Below are 22,018 nucleotides of genomic sequence, written 5' to 3'. Positions count from 1 at the left end.
AGTAATAGAATAAACAACATCACAATGATATATGGGAATATGACAGTAAATACTAAATATTAAACATTATTGTGCAGCACATAAGATCAACAGAACACAGTGTGCTTTGAGGTAGGAGCCAAAAAGGGTGTAGTTTGTGGGTGTGATCACCCGTGTGTACACCTGTGAGCATGGACGCGCTTGTTTTTTTAAAAGGTTCCTTCATGTAATGATCTGCTAGAGGGTGTGGGGGAGCCACAGCCCCGTCCTCCAGGGCATGAAGCAGGTATGGAGGAGATCAAAACTCCAGACATCCAGAGGCCCCCAGAACACAAGAGACCAAGGAAGACTAACAGGGGGGCAGCTGTGCCACTGTCCCAGAAAGAGCTGAGGAGAGTCCCAGATGAGGGCTCACTCAGCAGCCGCGGAGCAGAAGCCAGGGGGAGTTGCAGTGACGCGCCCGTGAGCTCCGCCGGCAGCCAGCTGTGCCTGAGTGACCGAGCCCCAGGCCGAGCCCCAGGCCGGGGGCACCCCACCTCCAGGCTCCAGGCCCCGATAAGCGGCCGCCAAGGAGTGAGCCGGTGTGTACCTGGACGCCCATCCCCAGACACAAAGAACCACCAGCGCACCGATGTCTGAGGGAGTCCGCCACTGGCAGGGGAAGTGGTGGTGGGGGGAGATAGGCCTCCAAACCTTGGAGGGCCTGAGATGTCCCCAGAGAGGTGGCGTCTGATACCCAACCTGACATATAGACACAGACATACAGGCACACACAGACACAAACATCCATTCCCACCCTCATGCTCTCATATACACTTACTCCACACTCAACCAACGTGGAGACAGACATAAAGAGACGCTGTACACACGATCACACTCCCCAAGCGTACTCTACGAACCGGGTCTAGGTACCCTTGCCCCTGGAGGGGGGAACTGCACCCAGACCCAGGTGGTGTTACCCTTTTCCCTGCGGTGGGGAGAGGCAGACCGCCCCGACTCCGCAGCAGCAGGGAGGCCCCACACTCCAGACCGCAGTCGGACGGCCAACTCCTCCTCCTAGCCTCCCCGCTCCAGCAGGCCGCAGAGAACGGGGGTGAGGGAAGACTCCAAACCTCCCTCCACCCGCTCATTGTAGTGTTGATGCATGTGTGTTCTAAGGTGCATTTAAAACCCAGGAGGGCATGGAGCTACCTGCCAGAGAGCAGCAGGTAAGCGCATGGTCCCTCCTACTAGCCCTCAATGTCTACGTGTATTTAAAATTGAGAGGTGGGCAACGACGCCAGGGGTGGGGTGTACACCCTGATGGTAATTTGGACTCCGTGTATCGTGCCCACCCCCAAGATCCTATATGTATGTGTAATGAGAGTGTGAGTAATGTGAATGTCTAAGTTGTGGGATAAAATTGAGGCAGAGGCAGCCAGAAGGGGACAGGGGGGGGGTAGCCTCCTCTGCACCCTGGTGACACACCCCTACTCCAAGGCCCTGCATGTGTGGGTGGTTGTGGTGGAGCGGGAAGAGGGAGGCAGCTGGAGATGGGGAGGGAAGGAAGGGAGGGGCAAGTGACCCCTCCCTGGGGCCAGCTCCCCCGCTGACCCCAGTAGGCACCCCCATACTCCGCGACCCGCCAGGGAAAGGGGGCCCAGGCCCATCCAGACCGGGGCCCAGTGCAGCAGCGCCTCCTGGCCCCACAGAGCCCGGGACAGTCCACCCAACCCCACCACAGAGAAAACTGCACCCACCCCACCATCCACTCATCTTCCAGACTACATGAGACAATAGACGCCCAGGCTGAGATCTTCCTCCACCTCTCCTGTATCTCCCCCTCCTGCAGAGAGAGTTCCTGAAGAGAGGAAAGCTCCTGCTCCTGTTTGGATGATTGTTAAAAAACTTTTGTGTAATAGTATAAATTCAGATTTCTTTTTTTCCTAACTGACTTTATTGTTGTTGATGTGACAAGTCAGAAAAAATATTCATTACCACTTTATTGTAATTCATTAAACAGAAAGCAACATTACAACGCAGCCTCTTAGTAACGTTTCCTAGTTGTGACCCAGAAACCAACACACAAAGTGCTAGAAAGATGTCAGTATCTGTGTCTGTGACTCAGCGTTTTGAGATTATTTTGTATTTTTGATTTTCTTATGTTAAGTTGGTGATAATAAGTTATTGTGTAATTATTAGGATTTAGTTGAGTTTTATTCTGGGTTTTGTTTCATCTGTCTCCTTGGCTATGTGTCATGTTTCCTGTCATGTGTTTTATGTCTCTGTTGTGTCCACGTTGTCAAGCTCGTGTGTCATGTCTACATCACTCCATATTTCTGTTTTATTTTGAGGACTCTAGTGTTTCCATGTTCAGTGTGTTTTGTTTTACTTCCCCCTGTGGCATCATGTTCATTTGTGTCAGCTGTGTTTCCCCAGGTGTTTCCACTTCCCTCATTACCCTTCTGTGTATTTACGTCCTCAGTCTCCTTCTGTTCTTTGTTGGGTTGTCCGTTGTCTTCATATTAAGTCTTGTCAGGTCACAGAGTTTTTGCTACTACTAATGTTCCTGTTCAGTTCCATGTTCATGTCTTATTGTCTTAGTTTTCATAGTTTAGTTTTCCCAGTTTAGGTTTTAGTTTAGTTCTCGCTCCTATTCACCTTGTCCTGTTTTGTGTTCATGTTTGGGTTTTTAGTTTGTTTCTCCCGTGTCTGCATTTGGATCCGTTCCATAAATATACCGGCGTGTCCCATTGTGACAAAAAACTTCCAAGTCTTGGGGCTATCTGAGGAACACGTGAATTTTAGCTGAAACGTTCAGTTACCAGACCTAAGCTAATGTCATCTTAGGTCTACTCAGTTTATTTTTCAAATTTGCATAAATAATGAGGTGGATAAACTAACTCCAAAAAGACGCTAAATTCATCCAGGAGTTTTTTGATGCAATGACAAGATTTCCTGTAAGAGATTCATTCATTCATTTCTCAATGGGCAAAATATTAAGGTTTTAAATGGAGCGCACAAAGAGATTTACTAACATTTTGTTACACTGAGTTTATTGCTAATTGTCCCGATATTTAATGCCCCCCCAAACAAGTCTTATTTTTTGCACTCCATATTCAACTGACTGCACCTGGATTAAGGAAACAGTAAATAACCTGTAAATTACCCACACCTATGAACACTATATATCAATTGCGCTCACACCCTATTTTGCCCTGTTTAGTAAACCCCTTCAGTTACTGGATTTACACAGGAAGGTTCATTTATTCTGGGAATAACTTGGGAAGCACAACAGTCTTTGGATATGTTCTCTTCAACAGGTGTATCAGCGCAGTTAATTTAAGCAGCCTTACTAATGCTGAGCTGGGACCAGAACAACATGTTGTATCCATTTAAATGAAAGGAAGTGGCATCAAAAGGTGTTTGTCCTTGTAATTGTCTTGGGCGTACAGCTGTGAAGCATCCGTCACAAGCCACTCACGTAATGGGGCACCTTGTAGTCGTCTATTGGAAAGCTGTTTCACAGTATTTTAACAAATATCAACAAAGTGGCTCTATAAGCTTTGTTGTTAAAAGTCACATTGAAAACTTTATTCTACTGAGGCATGATATCAGGTAACACAGACTGTTAAAAGTGGGTAGCAGTGTTTCTGGAATAAAAGGGCTTCTCTTCTTATTCCTAATATGCCACATATGGTGATTCATATATAGGTTGATACAATGTCAACCAACCTGTCAGCAGTGGAAAATTAGTCTGAAATTACCTGTCAAAATAACCTTTTTGATTCATGAGAGCTGTTCGTGTTCCTTTAAACTGTCTCCAATTATAACTTTTTTTTCATCCAACACCTCAGAGGTCTCCAGTAAGTTAAACTGTGTAATTGTGTCACTGTAAAACAAAGATGTATAAGGTACAGGCCCAGTTCTAGGTTCATAGGAGAGCTGAAGCAAAGTAAAGTTGACAGCCTGTAAATGAAAAACTAGCACTTTACTCTTACTTTGTTTTACTTTTCCAAACCAATTTCACTTAACCTTGTTTGTCAAGTTTCACACTCATTAAGTTTCTTTCTGGCTTTAAGTCTTCTTTTAAGAATTATTTTTTAACATTGCCGTACACAATACAAGACTAAAGTTGAACTTGTTGGAAGGTTTGAGATGTGTCACATTTCAGTGTGAAGCTAAAGCTGTTAAGTCAAAAGAACATTATCCCAACAATCAGACATGGTGGGCTGATGTCTGGGGTGAGGCAGCTGGTTGCATAAATGAGTCTGAAAGGGAGAATAACAGAAAACACTGAGATTGAAAACACACCTATCCATAGTTTTCATGTGATGTCAGAGCTACTGGGAGACACGCACCTGGAGGCAAAATTCTCCTATGGTCATTTCCCCTCCAGCCTTCCTTTGAATGTCTTTCTGTTTAAATTAGTCCAACTGCAAGATAGGTGCTGTGCTACTGGACGCCATAATCGACGTTTGTTTACAGCTGCCAGAAGGGTGAAGAACATGGCACCAACATGGAGTCACACCTTTCCTCACCCTGGCTTACAGGCCAAATCGAAATAATTTACTAAATTAATTGTGCTCCTTTTTAATTTCTATTTAAAGTCATTTATGATTTTTTAAATATTGTATTACTGCATCATTTGTAGGTAGGGTTACATAATTGCTGGTCTAAAACCATCAGAACATGGGTCAGAGCATTGAGGGAGGGATGGTGCTGTGAGGGTAACACTCACTCAGCCTGAGAAGCTCGTGGCTAATTCACCACAACCGACTGTTTTCATGAATTTGTGATTTTTGCTCATGTAATTTATATCTTGCACTCCAGGACCAACAATGCGCAGCTTCTGCTTCTAAAGTAGGCAACATGGCAAACAAATCCCATCTGCAGTAATCAGTCAGATTCTTTGATTACACCTACATGAAACAGAGCTACAGTATCAGCTGCTTTACAAGTATTTAATGTGGAGTCACTTCTGTTAGGTCTTGTGTCTGTGTCTGCTCATATTTGTAAGAAACGGCTCCCCTTCTGATTGCAATTATGATAAACCAGCTGGTTTAATAACAGTCGAGGAGTTCTGTGAAATTGGCCAAAAGTCTGGGGCTGGATTTTAATTAGACTTCAGTCAATTAACAAACACAGATGGACTGTCAGTTATAGACAGTGTGTCTAATATACATAAGTATAGCCCATGGTAACTGCTGATGTTTTCAACATACCTGAACAAGTAAACCTCTGTTATTTTATTTAAGGCACAGTTTCAAAAAGGATCAGATTACAAGTCAGTGATTAGATTCTCGTTATCTTATTTCAATCTGTCTTTGCTTTTGAAGTGTGTGTAGCAATCGAGCCAAGACCAGAAAAGCAGAAAAAAATGTTGTTTATGCCAATATTCAACTTGAAGGCAAATTATCTATTAGACCAGAGCAGAATTGCTGTTTTCCAATGAAGACATGGGCAAAAGCAGACATTTTAGAATAAATGAACTCTGAATTGTTAAAAGTTATTCTCATCAGCAGCCTTTAACCCTTTAAAGCGGTCGGAGCGGGCACGCTCCATTTTGCATAACTATTTTTAAATCCCGGTAGCACTGCAACCATGTAAGTTAGTGCAATAATTTTTTTTGCATATGAAACCGGAGGAATTGTACTTACATCTTATGCCATCGGCTTGTCCTAGGTCACGGTTTCCTTCCACATAAAGCTTTGCAAAAATTGCATAAAAGCACTTGCAGCAACAAAAACATAACATTCCAGAAACGCGCTTTGCCGATCCGATCAGCTGTTTGTAACACTTCCTACGTCCATCAGCGCGAACTATCGCATATCCACCATGACCTGTCCGAAACCGGAAGTGACGTCATTTACAGAAATGTAGTTTTTTACCATCAGGGCCTTGTAAGGTTATACTGGTGTTTTTTGAGTTATGTTTGACTTTCTGTGTTGTTTCTGGGATGCTTAGGACTCATGCATATGCTATTTTCTTTGCAAATTTGCATTATAATACTTTCGTTTTTCCTGCAGTATATAAAAATTGGTGAATTTCAAAAATAAAACTATGAAGACACTCAAAATAAATTTCCTGTGGTGGGAAACTATTTTGTGCAACTTTTTTGTATTTACAGTTTTGAGGGATAAGCCTCTTAAATTTCTCTAACTAGAAATATATGTTAAAAAAACCAAAACGATTTTCAATTTTTTTGTAGTTTATTGCACTTTTTTGCAATTTATGTAAGTACTATGCACTTAATGCATACATATTACCGTATTTTCACGACCATAAGGCGCACTTAAAAGTCTTAGATTTTCTTCAAAAAGTGCGGCGCGCCCTATAGCGCGGTGCGCCCTATGTGTTGTAAGGAGGACGTAGTAGAGAACACCATGAGAACGTTAAAGGGTGAAGTGTGGGCGTTGATCGTATATACCGGGACAATCGCACATACCTGTATAAAAGAACAGGTATGTGCATTATGCAGGACATCGTTGTTTTAACAACCCTGAAAATGGCAAAGAGACACGCTTACGAAGCACAGTTTAAACTGAAGGCCATCAGCTACGCGGAGGAACATGGAAATCGAGCAGCGGCGAGAGAATTTAAGATTAACGAATCGATGGTTCGCAAATGGAGGAAGCTGGAAAACAAGCTCCGGCAGGTCAAGAAAACGCAGCTGAGTTTCCGCGGACATAAGGCGAGGTGGCTCGAGTTGGAGGAAAGACTCGAGCGGTGGATCATCGAGCAAAGAGCGAGCGGGAGAAGCGTTTCGACGGTCACCATTCGGCTAAAAGCAGTTTCACTAGCTGAAGAGATGAACATTGAACATTTCCAAGGAGGTCCGTCTTGGTGCTTTCGTTTTATGAAACGGTGCCATTTTTCCATCTGGACCAGGACTACGGTAGCGCAGCAACTTCCAGCGGATTATAAGGAAAAGCTGGCCATCTTCCGCTCCTACTGCAGCAAACACATCGGCGACAAAAACATCCAGCCCAGCCACATCACAAACATGGACGAGGTCCCGCTCACTTTTGACATTCCGGTGAGTCACACTGTGGAGAAGAAGGGGACCAGCACGGTAGCGATACGCACAACGAGGTATGAAAAGTCTTCTTTTACTGTTGTGCTTGGCTGCCATGCTAATGGACAGAAACTGCCGCCTATGGTGATTTTTAAGCGAAAGACTTTGCCTAAAGAGAAGTTTCCAGCAGAAATCATCATTAAGGCAGATGAAAGAGTGGCTGAGGGAGGTGTATGTAAGGAGACCAGGTGGTTTTTTCCACGCATCACCATCGCTGTTGATCTGTGACTCTATGCGTGCCCATCTCACAGCCGATGTGAAAAAACTAGTGAAGCAAATGAACTGTGAGCTTGCTGTCATTCCGGGAGGCCTGACAAAGGAACTCCAACCACTGGACATCGGTGTGAACCGCCCGTTCAAAGTAAGGCTGCGAGCGGCCTGGGAGCGATGGATGACCGGTGGAGACCACAGTTTCACTAAGAGTGGAAGGCAGCGCCGGGCGAGTTACGCCACAATTTGCCAATGGATTGTAGATGCTTGGGCTAACATGTCTGCTGGCACTGTTGTTCGAGCTTTCGCAAAAGCCGGCATCGTTTCCGAGGAGCCGCACGGCACGGAAAGTGACTCTGACGGTGAAGACAGTGAACCTGGCATGTTTGATGGAGATTTAGCGCAGCTGTTCAATTCAGACACAGAGGATGAGGACTTCGATGGGTTTGATTGATGATAAAAATGTGAGTACCAAACTTTGTTTTGCTCCTGGTTTATTGTTAAATACGCACACTTGTATGCTTGTGTGTTGTTGATGATGACGATTACCGGCAATAGAAATGTGAGTAAGGTACCGAATTCAGGTTTGCTCCCGCTTTATTTTTAAATACGCATACGCTACTTGTATGCGCCCTATGGTCCAGTGCGCCTTATGTGTGTGTTAAATACAGTAAGGGCACACATAACTGAGACTGCGCCTTTTAGCACAGTGCGCCTTATGGTCGTGAAAATACGGTATTAAAATTTGGGCTATAATAGTTGTATTGGTGTACAGCAACTTGAAATGCTCCCAAAAATGGCACAACATGTAAAAATATAATATAAGCTCTGGCGGACTTGGTTCTATGATAGGTCTTAAAGGGTTAATTTTTTATAGACAAAAAGGAGACAATCAAATAAAAACTGTTGAAATGTATTCACACTTTCATTTACAAATAAAAATGCGATGAAGCTATTGTGAAGAGATCTGAACAGAGCTAATTAAGCTGTCGAGAAACACCAGGCAATTTTTCATGAGTATTCAAAAGAAAAAACAAAACATTAATTCTGAAAAGTGCCTGTCTATTATATCTATTCCCATTTTTCTCATCAGTTTTTTTAATATATATATATTAGGGGTGCAACGATATTCGTATCGATATTGAACCTTTCGATACAGTGCTTTCGGTTCGGTACGCATATGTATCGAACAATACAACATTTGTAATTTATTTTATCAACTTTCCTTCTGACGATGCTGTCTGTGTTGAGCGCTCAGTGAATCTGCGTTCGACTACTCCGCCTAGGCTGCACTGTCGAGCGCAGATCCACTGAGCGCTCAACACAGACAGCATAGTCAGAAGGAAGAGCGCAGGGCAAGCTAGCAAGACAGAAGTTAAGCTCTCCTTGCAACATGGACCTCCCCCACCCTCATTCAGATCTGGCGTTTGGAATTATTTTGGTTTTCATGTGACGTATGACCCTGAAGGTAAGCGAGTCATGGACTAAAGTAAAACAGTATGTTGGATGTGCCATGCAATGCTCAATTACATGGGTGGGAACTAGTGTGTTAGCGCAGTTAGCTCGTTAACGTGTTGGCCGTCTAGCCCCATGCACGGAGCGATTGGCGGTAGCTCGTTAACGGAGATTTGCCGTGTTGTGGCGTTAAGGTCATTTCAACGAGATTAACCTGAAAGCACTAGTGGGAACACAACGAATATGACTGCACATTTACGCCGACATCATCCTAGTGCAAAGACAAAAACAACAAGCATGCTACTAACTTTAGCCGAGTCATTTAGACAGCTGTTAGCACATGATTCTCCTTATGCTGCTGAGAATATAGCCCAGAAGAAGCGGATAGTATAGCTTTTATTTTGGAAAGAGACATTTCTCTGTAATAAACTCTCTTTTCCAAAGATGAGTGATTCCTCAATCAGATACAGGGCTTGCAATATCGCTAGCCCGACGTCCTGGGGCTAGCGATTTTTTCAGTCGGGCTACCAAAATCTATCTCTGCCCTGCCCGTCGGGCAATTGTAGGAAGGAAAAATATATGTCAATGCTTTTGCATTCTTTCAGAAATGTAGCTGGGTAATTATGTCATTGGCATCGGTGAGCCACTGTCAATATGTGACATATTGAAATCGCGTTTGAATTTGCGCTTGTTTTTTTGCTTTCACTTTGCAATCGTCCGAACTGTGTATAGAGAGCGACAGCACTGATCTGTGAGTGATGATAATTTGTGCACTAATTCCTCTGACATCGTCTTATTAATCGTTAGCTTACTATGCAAACATGACAAGTGAAATCTCCCGCAGCAAGCTTAAACATGTGAGAGGTTGATCGCGCAGAGAATCGCTGAGCTTATGTGAGTGCGTGTGTAAAAGCAGCACGATATATATTTTAGTTCTGCTGAGCCAAATAAGACAGGTCAGGGTGAAGAAGTGACAGCCAAAGAAAAGCTTACCACAAAACGGAGAAGTTATGACAAATCAGACTATAAGGCAAAAAGAAAGTGCAGCTTTATGGTTTCATGGACAAAATAATTTCTGTGGCTGCAATATGACGAGCTAAATAACCAGGGCTGCACATAAGTGGTCCGCAGGTGCGCATTTGCTGTCAAAATAAAAAACACACACAAGGGTTAAATTTAAAAACTGTACTTTTGAGTTAAAATATATATTTCTAATTTTAATAAATGACAAATTAAAAAGGCATGAACATTTTTTTTGTATCGAAAAAATATCGAACCGTGACACCAAAGTATCGAACCGAACCGAACCGTGAATTTTGTGTATCGTTGCACCCCTAATATATATATATATGAAGACAAGCCACTCTGTAAAATGTAATGATCATATAGGACTTACAGGCTCCAAACATGCTAACCCGGTTAGCATTAGACTTACTACTGTGATGTGATAGCCAACTTTGCTGTTGGTATCTGATTAATTTATTGTTATTGACTGTATAGCTGCTTTTGCCTCTGTGAGGATCTCTGGACACCAGATTTCATTCTGTGAATTTATCAACTTGCAACCAGTGCATTTTCTGTATTGCTAAAATTGAAGGGCATCTTCTTTGTTTTTGTATTGTAATGCATAACGTGGACAGATCACTGAGGCTGCATGCTAATGCAGACTATTTAATACTTTAGATAAGACTCTAAAGTATTAAATAGTAGATAGAATGCATGAAAAGCAAAAAGATGCACTGACTTTTGTTTTCTTTATTTTGTCTCTTTTTATTTTACATTCATAGATCTATTCAAGGTCTTCCAGTGTTTTCAGTCAAAATCAATCAAATGGTCCAATATTTTAATAATAAAAGAGTCTACACAAACAGGTCCTGGGTGCTGTTTCAAAAAAACAAGAATCTATAAGATGAGTTTCATTTTTCAAACCACTTCTTACAAAACAAAATCTTAAGGTTTATATAAATTATTCTAAAAACCTACAGAGCTATTGGGACATCACCCTGTTTTACTAAAAGTAAAAAAAATCTCCATATATATTACACGAGAGATGGAAAAATCTGTGCAGAAGTAAACAGAATGAGATGGGACTGAGAACGTGTCAGTTTTCCTGTCACAAACAGGTTTAAACAAATTTTGAGCTCTAGAGTTTTGGTGGAGAGAAACACACACACACAAAACAGGTGGTTTAGTGACTTGTTTTTAGCAAATAAAAACATCGATGACTCATATTCAGAAACACCCACGGTGCTCCCACGCTGACTCAATCAGAAGGACTTTGTTGTCAGTTCTCCTGTATGGAAGGCAACATATTCATTCATTCAATCAAGTATATCTTCACATAAATATTCTTTTTTCATTGTGGTGTGCCCTGAAGCTGTTGGGAGTGTTAACATTTCTTTCACTTTGTCCAAATTAAATAAATGTTTGTACTGTGAACATGTTCTGGTGCATTCAAAGTCTGAGTCAGTCATATTGTTCTTTCAATCACTGTGTTCTATAAATATCTGTAAAACCATAACAAGCTATACAGTGCATCTTACCATTTAGCCACACAGGATAATTTACACAGGAGCTTTGTAAAATAGATTCTTATTAATATTTTTAGGATTTGTGCTCTTTGCATAACTGCTATGGTAATCCAAGTTTTTAAGATCATGAATTATTATCTGATGTTGAGGACGAGTGTTATTGCTAATGCCGGCTGTCAAATTAAAAACAGCAAGATCATGACCGTTTCCCCCGAAATACAGGCCATTTAAATAAGCTCAAGGAGAAGTAGATGTCCCATCACTTCCCAAGTGGCAAAACATTGCATCAATCCCCACCCACACCAATGATACAATAGCTAACATCGAAAATAAACATGTACATCAATAATCAAGAAAAAACTAAAATAAAACATAACTTCGAATGGCAGGTGGATGGACAGACAGGAAGTTGGGACAGTTAAGAGTTCACCTCAGGCAGTTATCACCGAACGGCACCGATTGGCCACCTTCGTGGTGCTTCTTGGATAATTTTTAATGCAATTATCTCAAATGCCTGGTAGAGCAGTTCATTCTACTAACAACCTCCCAAAGAAGTCTCAAAGAAGTGCCCCCAGTTATGGTGAGTGAGAGTAATATTTTAACTGGTGTTAATTTGCATTAATTAGAAAGTATGTGTATATATATATTTTTGTGCCATAAATACATTTTTTTTTTTTGTCTTATTTCCAAAGTATTTGTTCAAGTTCCATTATATTTTATGTGCTTTTGTATCAATTTTCTTTTTGTGTCAATTATCTTTTACGGTGTGTTCACACCGAACGCGATGGACGCGAATAAAACGCCCCAAACGCCCCTAATTTGACGCGTGTACATTCGCGTCTCAACGCGTATCCAAGAAAAATCCATCGCGCGTGAACCGGAAATGTGGGAGGAATGTGGGAGGGAGTTGTGCCAGACCGGTATGTTTGCAAGATGGCAGCTATCAAGCTAGCGCTTGAAGAGAGAGTCTCCCTTCTCTATGTACTGTGGAGAGCAGAGCAGCAGCGTAAAAGACGTCCTCGCAGTACCTGGGTCCATCAGGTCCTCCAGAGGCGTGAGCAGTTTGGTGAGTTTCACCACTTGCTCCAGGAGCTGCGCCTGGATGACGGCCGATTCCAGCGCTATCACCGCCGGCCAGTTTGAGGACCTGCTTTCCCTCGTCGGTCCCAGCATCGCCCGCCTAGACACCAACTACAGACGCTCAATCCCACCTGCAGAGCGCCTGTCCGTCTGCCTGAGGTTAGTAAAACTATTTAATACGGTAGTCCTTTATTGATATCTGTGCTAATATGCTAAACCATCCAGTTATACACTGCTAACATGGATGTGCTATGCTAACAGTGAATGCTGTCGGTGTTTACTGAAAGTAAACTGTGGTACAGAGACGACTCTTTAATATTTCTAGTGATACTCAGAAGCTCTCATCAAGCCCCGATTTAATTCGATTTATGCTGTTATCAGTGTTTGAATGATAGCATGGCTGTGGTGTCACATCAATGTATGCGCTCGGTGTTTGCTGATATCAAACTGTAGCATTAGGACCACTGAGTTAACCTTTTGTAGTGATACTCACTCCTTTTTATTTAGACCTGGTTTAATTCTGGGATAGTTGAATATTTGTATATAATCCCTGCAGCTGTCAGACTCTATAGCAGGGGTCACCAGCCTTTATTAAAACAGAGTTAGATAAAACTGAACAGTTTGGTTCATCTCTAGTTACATGGTTCTATCTTGATAAGCTGTCTTATCACAGATTAATTTTTCAAAAATATTAATGATTTAAGCAAGGAAAGGGCTACATGTCAACACACAACTCTTTATTTCTATTAATGTCTTACTTCATTCCTACCTGATTGACATGTTTAGGAATTATGAGTGATTGGCTCACTGTAGTTGTAAAAGTTGCTACCAATCAAATTATGATATGTTAAAGTTAAAACAAAACACAACTGTTTTAGATATTATCTAATATACATTTTGTAATTATCCTTATAATTACAAAAGGTTTTATGTAAGATTCATGTTTTGTGATTTAAATCTGACATCACAAAAGTATTTTGGAATTTGAATAATGTATTTTGTAACTGCAGTACACATAATACTGATTTTGAACAATTTTGTCCAGGTTCCTTGTCACCGGGGACTCCTTCACGACCAAGCATTCAGTTACAGAGTCGGTGTGTCCACGGTGAGCCAGATCACCCCCCAGGCAGCGACGGCCATCTGGGACTGTCTAGTGGACGACTTCATGGCTGCGCCTTCACCTGGAGACTGGCGGTCCATCACAGAGGGATTCCAGGAGCGCTGGAACTTTCCTCTGTGCTGTGCAGCTCTGGATGGGAAGCACATCCAGACAAAGGCACCCCATATATCATATAGGAGACACACACATTGATATACACTAAATATTTATTTCATTTCTTTTTTGTGGTGCCCAAATTGATGCACCTGCTTGATTTTGTTTAAACAATTATTGCACACTTTCTGTAAATCCAGTAAACTTCTTTTCACTTCTCAAATATCACTGTGTGTCTCTCCTGTATGATATTTAACTGACATTTTTTATTGTAACAACCAAGGATTTATACAGGAAAATAATGTCTATTAACAAGGTTGCCCAAACTTTTGCATCCCACTGTATAAGTATATTTTGTCATTAGTATAATATGAAATAAATTCTACATGTGTCAAGTCGTGTGCCAACATTTGCTGTGTAGTAGAACTGAGACATTAGTCATTATAAAAATTTATTTGAAATAATATTAAAAGTCTCAAACAGAAAAACATTAAACATAAATATATAAAATATAAGAATTTACAGAGAGACAGGAATAAAAAGGACCAGCTGCTCTCCAGAGCAGGAACATGGCTGAGGAGGAAATGCTCCATTGGAGACTGGTGTGGACTCTTCAGGGACTCCAGGATGGCCAGCTCCACCGCCGATGGACCGTCCTGGGACCTGTCCCTCATCTCCCTCGGAGCCGTCCTCCCCTGTGGGCCTGTGAAACAGCACAAAACACAAAGAAATGAGAAGGCTGCTACTAGATTTTAATTTCAACATTGAAAAAAAAAAAAAAAACAATAACAGGATATAATCAGATTGGTTGTAGATATTTAGTAAAGGTGATCACAAGGCAATCCCACCGACTAAAAAGGTATCAGTGCTTGCTGTACATATCTGTGGGTGCAGCAGCAGGAGCTCAGGGACTGGGGATGCTCTGCTGCAGAATCAGTTGGTTCTATCAATACAGTATTAAATGTTAACAGGTTGGATATAATAATCGTAGAGTAGACAGTGGTCCCTCATTTATTGCAGGGGTTCTCAGAATAACTAGCCCCTGGTCACAGTTCTCACAATTGATTCTCAAAGTGCAAACCTTTGTAGATTGCAAAACGTAAAAGTATTATTATGCCGCGGTTTGTCTTCATCTGCCCGCCACTTTCGTGCGCCTTTTTCCCTCGCGGTGCAGGTGTCTATTTCCGAATGAGGGTCGTAGTTATGGGTGTTTTGTGCTGTTTTTTCTATTGGACGTGATGGTTATCAAAACCAAACGTGATAAATTTGGCAAGCGCAGGAGACACGGCACGGAGCAGATTTGTCAATCAGGCTGCAGAATGCAATGCTGTACTGTGCAATAAAAAATCAGCGAAAAAGCAAAGCAGTGACGGATGAACAGCGGGACCACTGTGTGCTGTTTATTAATAAACAATAAAATATATGACAACATGCATAAAAGCAGAACGGTATTTGTACGTCAGTGGGAAAATAGCAGTGGCTTGCTAGCTTTTGTGCGGCTTCCCCGGGTCAGTGAAAATTTTCAAAAGAGAAATGAATGAACTTACCAGGTTGCCCGATCTCTTCACATATCTTCCTCCAAGCTCGGTCCTTTTTATTCCTGTCTCGGTACTGAAAGCAGCTGGTGTCGTACAGCTCCGAGTTGTTTGCTACCGCATTGATTAGCCTTCCCCTCCATTGGAGTATGAAAGGCTTTGGCTGGATCTGCCCCTTTGACCTAGGTAACAGCCACGTCACCAGGCTCCTGATTGGTTGTCGCGGCGCGATTTGACGCTGGAGTTCAGATTTTTCCAACTCAAGCGGTAGACGCGAAACGCGCGTATGCACAAAATGCAACACAAAAACTCACGCGCGTGGTTTTATTCGCGAGTCAAACGCGCCAGACGCGCTACACTGATGCGCGTTTCACGCGTTTTTGCACTTTCGCGTTTTCACGACGCAAATCTGCTTCCGAATTTTCGCGGGACCCGCAATCGCGCGTCATCGCGCCTTTCCATTGACTTTACATGTAAACCTGACGCTCTATTCGCGTCCATCGCGTTCGGTGTGAACACACCGTTAGTTGCAGTGCGTTTGACCTCTCAGGGCCACCGTAAATATACCCATGGAGACTATAGCTATGTCCCAATTCATAGGCATCCTTCGGAGGACCTGGCCTTCGCGGTCTACATGGGCCGGGTCCTTCGAAGACCAAGAAGGCCGGAAGTGTGAGGCGTAAATTGTCGACCATTTCACACTTCTGCTTAATCAGTTTTCTGTTTGGCGTTTATTCAGCTGTATGAATTTATAACTTTAATCTCAGCCAAACCAATTCACTCAGGAACAAATAAAACACTGAATAAAGCCAAACAATAACATTTTTAAGTTATCTAGGTGGCTTATATATCATGTTTAACCTGAGTAGCAAAAGAGGGTCTGAAAACGATGTGCTGGGAGTCCGATGTTCTCGCCGGCTCTAATGAGCCTCGACCTCCCAGTCGGCTATCGAGCTGGTGGGTAACAGATGTCTCCAAAAACGTCGGAACACTTTTGCAAATATGTGATGTCCTGATAAATCAAAAAGATATTTAAAGTTTAAACAGCTACAGTCTCGACTGAAAATATCTTAAAAGTTTATTTTGTGGTCTAGAAAGAGTAATATTAAAACTAAGTAGCTGCTGCCATTGTTGGAAACTGGAATTGGCTGGGCCGCGCTATGAATTCAGGAATAGGGTGGGCCACGAAGGATACACCCGACCCATTCTTCAAGTCTGGGGAAATGAAGGATGCATTTGTTGGCCGAATTGGGACAGCCTTCGTCACCTGGCTGTGACGTAATCGGCCTCCAAAGGATGTTAGTATTCCACTCTCTAACCTTGTCACTATTTGTCTCTGAAAATTAGGCTGGAAATGGCAACAATGCTAAACTTGAGGATTTAAAACCGTATCCTACAAACTAAAGGGTTTTGTCTGATGGATGTGTCCATCTTTTATGGACAGTCTATAGTCATGTAGCAGCTTTGCCGTCTTTCAAATTCCCAGTATAGCCCAAGATCTGAAGTCTAAATCAAAGTCAAGATAACGCTAATGACACTGTTATGAATTAGTCTGAGAGATACAGCTCTTTCAGATCTGCTGAAGTTATACAACTGTACTCAATGTGCTTCTGATCACCAGTTTCTTCAGCTTCATTAGTGACATCCCCACTGTTCCCCTTTACAAGTGATTGTGCTTCTACAGACTAATTATCAAATGATGATTAATGATGCTGAGCTGGCAGTGAATGTACTTGAGATCTTCACAGACAGTTTGTCAGCCCCGTGTTTCTTTGTGTGTGAATAACTTTTAAGAAAGCATACACTACTTTCTATTACTCAAGACTTTTTTTTTTTTTATAAACAGTACCGAACGAGACCAGATAATAAAACCAAAAAAACACAGGTCACTGTTCTTGGAAGCTACAATGCACGAGTGTAGGATTCAAGAGTGCAGAGAACAAAAATAAGATAACCACAGCAAAGAAATATTTCAAAAGAAGCAAAACAGGAATGATGTCACTAATTATTTTAATAGAATTAGTTTGTGACATTTAGCCACATCTGATTATGCTAATATAATAATAATTTAAAAAAAAAAAACTTTGCTAGTTTCAACGTTCGCTCCATGAGTGACATCGTAACAATGGACACAGTTTGGACTTTCGCAAACTTAAAGTGTCTCAAACTAGAACAAGCAGAAACCAGTAAACGGGGAAAAGTTTGCTTTTATTAAAAAGAAGCATTTTTTACTTTATGAATGTCCGCAGTACTCCACGGAGCACCTAAGGGCATTTAGTCTCACAGTTAAATGAATTTCTTTGGACAATTTTTGGCAAATATTGAGAGTCTGCAGATTTCTGTCAGAGACTGTTTATTCCTCCAAAGCAGTGTTGTTTCAGATCTGTCTGCTTTGCCTTCACCTCTAAGATACTACAGCACTATGACACTATATCGATTGTTTTCTGTGTATTATACATCTCATAAGTGTTGTAAGTCTCTTACTTAAAGGCCAGGATTATGGTTATGCTCACAAAAGTATTTCTGTTTTGCATATCTCTTATCTTCCACCAGTTTACTGGTGACCTTTGATAGGTGAGACCTAGTGACCTAGAGGTTAGGGCAAGGATGAACTCTTGGTCTGAGTCATCATCAGTGGCAACCTCATCTCTAACCCTGACACTGTAGCCTAAGGCATTCAGATTATGGAACCTTTTATTTATCATTGTAACTGAAACACATTAAAACCCATTCAGTCTTTGTCTACCTCTATTTTATAATTTTCTGCCTTCTCGGAATAGAAGGAGTGCTAAAACGAGAAAAACCATAATGCCAGAATGTACAAGACTTAATTTGACGTGTACCATCTCCCAGTGTCTTTGGCATGTGGCTTACTCAAATCTCCAAAGATGGTTTACAAAGGCCTGTTAACAGTTTAAATATGAATGAGGCAAAATTTACATGAGTTTTCCAAGGCACAGAAGTCTTATATAGATTCATGCATGAAATATAAACCTACTTACATTTTACTGGAATGCAAAATTCTTATGTTTCTTTTCTGTTTCCTTTTTATATGTGAGAAACGTGACACTTAAAGAGAGGAAATGAAAAGTAAAAAAGAAAAGTGGGCATTTCAAACCACACCATCTCTGCTTTGACAGAAAGGCAACCAGACGTCTTTCACACAATGCTCGCTCTCACACAGGGAGGCTTGTCTTACAGCACTGTTTGTGTATCATTTCAATTAAATCGTGGTCATCACCACGAATGGTTCCACCCCGCACAGCTTTTATCTGCGTCTGTGGTCACATCTGCCTGCAGACCATCACAGTGCTCTCTATGTAATGTAATCTCAGCTTAACTTGAGCTGGGAATCAATGAGACCTCTTGCTCCCTCATCCGCACGTACGCACACACACGAACCACACACAATCAGCCTGGGGGCCAGTTTAACTGATCAAGTGAATTTCACACTGCGGTTGTGTCCTTTAAAGGTGAAAGGCAGTGCGTTCGGGCCTGTGGATACTTGCCAAATGCCCTGCTGCTTCATCATTTTGCTCATACTCTATTAAATCAAAGCATTCACCCTTCCTTTCACTTCCTACAAATTCACACACTTTAAGCGACAAAGCTTAAACAGCCAGTGCACAGACATCTTTACACATCCTTTATTGTTATTTCCATTTTACAAACATCATTTATTTTGTGTCTACACTATATTAACAACAAGATGCTCTGTTACTACCTAATGCAGGCACATTTACAGTGAGCACTCTGCACATATTTGCTCATAAAATGTCTTAATTATTTATTGAGTATGTTAATGGCTTGAATGGGGTTCTGTCTTCCAGAAGCCATAACAGCTACTGTGTGTTTGTGTGATAGCTTCCTGTGTTGTTATTCAGGTTGAGAGCTTTCCACAGTGTTGCCTGTGGGCTCTGACCACTAAGTTATAGGTTCTGGGGTGTGCCGCGAAAACAACACCTCCTGGCTGTTAATCAGGCAGTTATTTTGAAGATGCCGACTAAATTCGTAAATACCGGGGGGGGAATTGGAGAGAATGTTGTCTTCCCGAAGCAAGGTTTAAAGAGATTTACTTTTCTCTCGCAGGTTTTTATGTTTAATAATGTCTAGCTTGTTTTATCAGGGCACTGAACAAATGCCAGGCCAATCGATGCTACAGATAGTTGCTGAAGAAATCTAAAGGAATGATCACAATACAATACAATACAAGTAAGTGCTCAACAATTGCAGAAATATGAAGTTCATCCAGGAATCCAAGAATCATACTACAACATTCATTGTGGCTATTAAACACGACATGTGTACATCAGCTGCTGGTAATACACAGGGATGTAACATTGGTGTGTAAATGGTTGGAATGCCATAAAAGAAATAGAAAAAAAGAAATTTGCAAAGAAATCAGAGAACAAAAATTAATAAATTTTTTAGCTTTTAAAAAAAGTCCGCAAAGTTCTTTGAAAGTCGGAGGAGCACAGGACCTTCTTGGATAAGCTGAGAGCTCAGATATTTAATAGGTAGGTCACAAACTCATATATGAAGAGAAGTCATGCAACACAGCACAGCGAGACATGTAATTAATAAAGATATAAGATCTAGACATGACCCAGAACCCACATCCAAACAATTATAAACCTTGATCTACAGGGAGTGCAGAATTATTAGGCAAGTTGTATTTTTGAGGAATAATTTTATTATTGAACAACAACCATGTTCTCAATGAACCCAAAAAACTCATTAATATCAAAGCTGAATGTTTTTGGAAGTAGTTTTTAGTTTGTTTTTAGTTTTAGCTATTTTAGGGGGATATCTGTGTGTGCAGGTGACTATTACTGTGCATAATTATTAGGCAACTTAACAAAAAACAAATATATACCCATTTCAATTATTTATTTTTACCAGTGACACCAATATAACATCTCCACATTCACAAATATACATTTCTGACATTCAAAAACAAAACAAAAACAAATCAGCGACCAATATAGCCACCTTTCTTTGCAAGGACACTCAAAAGCCTGCCATCCATGGATTCTGTCAGTGTTTTGATCTGTTCACCATCAACATTGCGTGCAGCAGCAACCACAGCCTCCCAGACACTGTTCAGAGAGGTGTACTGTTTTCCCTCCTTGTAAATCTCACATTTGATGATGGACCACAGGTTCTCAATGGGGTTCAGATCAGGTGAACAAGGAGGCCATGTCATTAGTTTTTCTTCTTTTATACCCTTTCTTGCCAGCCACGCTGTGGAGTACTTGGACGCGTGTGATGGAGCATTGTCCTGCATGAAAATCATGTTTTTCTTGAAGGATGCAGACTTCTTCCTGTACCACTGCTTGAAGAAGGTGTCTTCCAGAAACTGGCAGTAGGACTGGGAGTTGAGCTTGACTCCATCCTCAACCCGAAAAGGCCCCACAAGCTCATCTTTGATGATACCAGCCCAAACCAGTACTCCACCTCCACCTTGCTGGCGTCTGAGTCGGACTGGAGCTCTCTGTCCTTTACCAATCCAGCCACGGGCCCATCCATCTGGCCCATCAAGACTCACTCTCATTTCATCAGTCCATAAAACCTTAGAAAAACCAGTCTTGAGATATTTCTTGGCCCAGTCTTGACGTTTCAGCTTGTGTGTCTTGTTCAGTGGTGGTCGTCTTTCAGCCTTTCTTACCTTGGCCATGTCTCTGAGTATTGCACACCTTGTGCTTTTGGGCACTCCAGTGATGTTGCAGCTCTGAAATATGGCCAAACTGGTGGCAAGTGGCATCTTGGCAGCTGCACGCTTGACTTTTCTCAGTTCATGGGCAGTTATTTTGCGCCTTGGTTTTTCCACACGCTTCTTGCGACCCTGTTGACTATTTTGAATGAAACGCTTGATTGTTCGATGATCACGCTTCAGAAGCTTTGCAATTTTGAGACTGCTGCATCCCTCTGCAAGATATCTCACTATTTTTGACTTTTCTGAGCATGTCAAGTCCTTCTTTTGACCCATTTTGCCAAAGGAAAGGACATTGCCTAATAATTATGCACACCTGATATAGGGTGTTGATGTCATTAGACCACACCCCTTCTCATTACAGAGATGCACATCACCTAATATGCTTAATTGGTAGTAGGCTTTCGAGCCTATACAGCTTGGAGTAAGACAACATGCATGAAGAGGATGATGTGGACAAAATACTCATTTGCCTAATAATTCTGCACTCCCTGTAATAAGACTAGAATTTGGAACTGGCCAGGGTGCCAATTTGGCTTCTTTATAAAACTGCTAATTAGGGGCTTTTTCATCACAGTCACACAACAGTTTCACAAAAGGTCCCCACGACCTAATTAGACGACGAGAAGCCCGGTGTCTTTATTCTGCTGCTGCTTTTAGTGTTATATGATATTCGTTTTAGATCTTGGGATGTCATTTGGACTGGAGAATGTGGCCGAATAATTGCAAAGAGACGGACGGTGAGCTGGACAGAAAAGGTAACGTTTCCAAAAGGCAGAATGGTGGACCAACAGGAACCAAAATTCATGAAGGTCAGCGACAACCAAATACCTGCAGAAGATAAGTCCGGTGCTGAGAAGCCAGATGAACAGCCATCCCTACGTATGCCTTAAAAAGCTATATGAATAATAAGCTGACCACTGGAGGAGATGGATGCCACTGATGTCAAGACACGAAAACTCCTCACACAATGCACAGAGGTGTTGATTAACGAATGTCAGAGGCACAAAACAGGCTTAACAACCTTACACTGTAAAGGTTAACTCAATTAACTGCAAGGTTATCGTGAAATACATGAAACGTTAAAAAAAAATGCCTGAGGTTATGATGGCCATTTAAAAAAGGCAGTGGTGTGCAGTAACTTTTAAACAAAGGCAAGTGGACATGATGACCACCCCTGCTTATTTACAGTAACTAAAGATGAGTTGTGGAGGATGTTCCTTCAGTAAAAGTAGCAGTTAG

Source organism: Simochromis diagramma, unplaced genomic scaffold (genome assembly GCF_900408965.1).
Source record: "Simochromis diagramma unplaced genomic scaffold, fSimDia1.1 OVJJ01000371.1, whole genome shotgun sequence".
NCBI lineage: Eukaryota > Metazoa > Chordata > Actinopteri > Cichliformes > Cichlidae > Simochromis > Simochromis diagramma.
The sequence above is the reverse complement of the archived record's forward strand: the minus strand, read 5'-3'. Positions refer to the sequence as shown.